The sequence below is a fragment of the Meles meles genome, chromosome 7, assembly GCF_922984935.1.
Source record: "Meles meles chromosome 7, mMelMel3.1 paternal haplotype, whole genome shotgun sequence".
NCBI classification, from domain to species: domain Eukaryota; kingdom Metazoa; phylum Chordata; class Mammalia; order Carnivora; family Mustelidae; genus Meles; species Meles meles.
In genome coordinates, this window is record NC_060072.1 from 123,057,655 (window position 1) to 123,062,341 (window position 4,687).

The following is a 4,687-nucleotide window of genomic DNA, read 5'->3' on the forward strand; positions in this document are numbered from 1 at the left end:
GAACATCTCCACCATGGCAGAAGGTTGATAGGATAGTGCTCTTCTAGGAAACACAGATGACAAAGAAGCTCTAACATAATACTATTAGAGAAGCACCAGCAGGATCCGAATATTTTTTTAATTATTATTATTTTTTAAGTAGGCTCACTGCCCATCATGGAGCCCAAAGCCAGGCTTGCAGTCACAACCCTGAGATCAATAGCTGAGCCAGAATCAAGAGAGGTCTCTGGGACTGAGCCACCCAGGCACACCAGAATTTTCATAGTAGTGCCAGACTGGACCTGGAAATCTTCATTCTAGTTCCAAATACCCTCAGTCCCCATACGTTGGTGGTTCTCAGCGTGGGCATGTATCAGAAACAAGTGAGAACAGATTGCGGGGCCCCACTCCGGGGTATGTAGAGTCCACATGAGCCTGGGAATCCGCATGTCTAACCAGTTTCTGGGGGATGTTATTGTTGCGGGTCCTAGGAACACACTTTGTCAACCACTGGTTCCGTTAATTAAATGTCTTTGGTCCAAAGTTTTAATGTCTCCTGGCCTGGGTTTCTGCAGTTTCCACTGGTCAAATGAGATTACATATTCACCTTGATCCGCGACAGATTCCAGGTTGACAGTGGTTCTGCTACATCGTGGCTGGTAGTAAAAGTGAAATAAAAGTAACAAGAGACATTCGTAGAATCATTTTTAGGAAGGACGTCAGGATCCTGCACACAGCAACATAGAGACTAATCCCATCACTTACGGGGAAATCCCACGCAGTGTCCTCCTCGCCCCCAAAGTACCCCCTGAAAGAGAACACTTAATCGGAGAAGGAGAAACAATTCATAAAGCATCTGACATCCGTGTCCCCTAGTGAAATTTTCCGGGATCCGACACGGATGGCGCACACATCGCCTCCCAGAGTAACTCCGAAAGGCCAACCGGGAGAGATTGTATCCATTTCTGTGGGGTTCACGAACACCCAGCGGAGCAGCACGCACAGCTCTCCTCAAGGAAGACCAGAGGGTGTCAGCCCTCGCCTCCTTCCCAACCCCCGCCAGAGTGTGCTGCTGCCAGAGTGTCCTCCTGCAGGCCCGCCGCCCAGGGCGCTCCAGGCAGCCCCGCGCTCCTGTTTACAAACCAAGCGGCTGTGACTGTGCTTCGCGTGCCTCGGGCTCTGGGCGGTCGGATCACGCACGGCCAAGTGCAGAAAACGCCACACTAGCTGAGAGCAGGCCCTCAGGAAGAACTTCCATTCTCCCTGGGCAAGGCAGGGAAACAGGCCCTAGGTGGGCCAAGAAGCCTGGGGCAGTGCCACATCAGCCCCTGAGGCCGGCATTGTCACGGGGCAGCACAGCGGGCACGGCGGGTCCCCCGCTGGGAACTTGGGGCTACCCGAGCTGCGAACACTCTAGAACAGGCTCCCCTGCCTCCTGGACCCCGGGCGCCCAGAAGTACTGACAGCAATACCCAACACGGGCCTGGAGGAAGGTGGAAGAGTCGCTGGGCGGCTGTGCCATGAGCCCTGGAGGCCACCACACTTGTAGCCCGAGACCCGCGTAGCCCATCGGATAGCCAAGGCCGGCCTAGCGCCGGCCCAGGAGTCCCAGCACCATGCAAAGGCGGGTGCCTGCATGGGACTGGTTCATGGCTCCCGCGAGGAGACAAGTCAGCCTGGCCTCAGTCTTCACTGGGACCGGCAGGCTGGGTGACCAGCCAAAGGGGCTCGGCTCAGCGCTCGGAACTCCGGGGATTCCGCCTTGTAGGGGGTCGCACGGGGCGACCACGGTCCACGCACTGGGCCACCGTCCAGAGCGGACTTCGTGTCCGCGTGTCCAGCTCCTCCGCGATCACAGAGATCCTGCCGCACAAAGAAGGGAAACTGATTTTGGAGGGTTTAGCAACAGGGTTAAGGCCGCCCAATGAGAAACGAGCCAAAACATGACCCACATTTCCAAACTCTTCAGTCTAGTTTACCCCACGTGTCTGTCTCTCTGCTGCTGAAGTAGCAATTCAGATGTTCAGCCCTATAAGTAATGTGCTGTTCAGAAAATGCGTTTAATGTATTGGGAATCCAGTGTGAAATATTAGAAACCTGTAAGGTGCTGTTCAAAAAAGTCTTTTAATTTGTTGGGAATCCAGTGTGAAATATTAGAAACACATTGGCTTTCATTGAAAAAGGAAAAAAGGTACATGAAATAAATGACTTTGTGAAATGAGTCTGATCCACATAGTCTAGTATTATTTTAAATTTCCTTGAGAATTACAAGTTCTAGGGGCGCCTGGGTGGCTCAGTGGGTTAAAGCCTCTGCCTTTGGCTTGGTCATGATCCCAGGGTCCTGGGATAGAGCCCTGCATCAGGCTCTCTGCTGTGCAGGGAGCCTGCTTCCTCTCTCTCTCTGCCTGTCTCTCTGCCTACTTGTGACCTCTGTCTCTCAAATAAATAAAATCTTTTAAAAACGGGGGAATAAAAAAAACTACAAGTTCTTTTTCTTCCTTTCTTTTTTTCTACGTTTATTTGAATAATCATATAACCCAACTTGGTGTTGGAATTCATGATCCTAGCGTGAGGAGGTACCCGTTCCACCAAGCAAGCCAGCCAGAAACTCCTTCATTCTTCCCTTCCTTTCTCCCTCCCTTCCTTTCTCTTTCTCCCCCTCTCTTGCTGCTTTCCACCTTTCCTCCATCTTCCCTCCTTTCCCTACCCCTTCTTCCTTCTTTCTCTCATTTTTTCTCTTGTCCCTCTTTTTCTTTTCTCTCTTTCTTTCTCTGTCTCTTTTTCTTCTTTTTCCAACAGTTTAAATACATCAGGGACAAGTAACCAGGATTCCGGCCACCATCATCAAGGTCATACACATCCATCACCTCTCAAAGTTCCCTCCCACGCTCTTGCCCTCATTATTTTGTGTGTATGTGGTAAGAACACAACCATAAGATCTACTCCCTTAGCAAATTCTCAGTAGATAAAGAAACATTGTGAGCTAGGGACACTATACTGTATTGTAGATCTCCAGAACTATGTACCTAGCATACCTGAAACTTGGTAGCCTAAAACCATCCCCTCTCCATTCTCCCCTCCCTTCACCTCTAGTAACCACCATTTTCTCTGCTTCTAGGAGTTTGGCTCTTAAAGTCCTCCTATAAGTGGTAGCAGGTAGTACTAATCCTGTGATTGGCTTATTTTGCTTAGCATTGTGCCCTCAAGCTAAATCCATGTTGTCACAATGTCATTTGTAGTCACAAACTGCAGGGTCTCTTCCCTAATTAGGGTTGGATCACATTCCATTGTGTGTGCCTACCATATTTTCTTTATCCTTTCACTTGATGACAGATGCTGAGGTTATTGCCATATCTTGGCTCTTGTGAAAAGTGTTGCAATGAACATAGGAGTGCAGATATCTCTTTGAAATCTAATTTCAGTTCCTTTGGAACTGGAATCCAGTGGGATTCCTGGATCATATGATAGAACTATTTTTAATTTTTTGAGGACCTTCCATACTGTTGTCCCTAAAAGCTATAAGAACTAGAAATTCTTTCTGCAATATCTTTCCCACCCAGTCTCTGCAGATGACTGACAAGGCATGTCACTGTTTCTTTGCTCTCCCTCATTTTTCTCATTATTTCTTTGTCTTAAAGAGTAACTTCCAGAATGTCTCACTTTATAAACATGTTATTTCTTTTTTTTAAAGATTATATATATTTATTTATTCATTTGAGAGAGAGAGAAAGCAGGGGGAGGAGCAGAGGGAGAGGAACTGGCAGACTCCGTGCTGAGTGCTGAGCCAGAGGCCAGGCTCGATCTCAAGACCATAAGAACACCACCTGAGCTGAAATCAAGAGCCAGCCAGTTCACACATTGAGCCACCTGGATGCCCCTAAACATGTTAGAGTTTCTTAAGGGATGTCTTTATGGAATGTGGTGAAACTGCCATACTCACGGACAAAAGCAGACCAGGACTCAGAAGAGAGTTTCTTAGCTGCTGCCTATTTGCTCTGAGGAAGGGTGGACTATCGTCAACACCCAGAGCAAGACTAGCCCTTTGGCCTTCATCTTTGGGTTCTCTCTCCCTTTTTCCATGATTCCTCCCCACCCAGACTCTCAGATTTGTTTAGGTTGACAGAAATGTCCTGGGCCTTCCCTCATTAGTGCTTCACCTCATCGTCCACAAATTGATCATCCCAGAGCTGGAACCTGATCCTGAACTCGTTGACTGGATTGCCAGGGGTCTTCAGGAGAGGCGCTTATGTTTATCATAGTTTAAAGTGAAGTATCTGGCCTTTGGTAAGTAAAGGAAAGGGATTCTCCATCTTTCTGCTTCTGAGGAAAAGGGCTCCTGGACCTCGCATGGGTGAATCTGTGAGTCCTTACCGCCCTCGCCTGGTGGAAAGTGGGCACTGCAAATGTAAATTAAATTCAGGCCAACCCAGATTATTTAAAGGTCAAGGCCTTTACCCACACAGGCCCTGAAAGTTATTGACTTCCCTGACCAATTGGAAAGACAGTGAGATGAGACTACCTACACCTGTAGTTTTAATGCCCCCCACCAACCAAATTCCTCGTTTTACAAGTATGTATATCCCTACCACTCTACTGTGAGCTGGTTTAAGTGGATGATTTTTAAGACAGAAGAAGGAAATTGAATGCTTCCAATTGTTGTCTGCCTCTTTTAAATTAAAGGATGATGGGTTTAAAATGTCTCATGGAA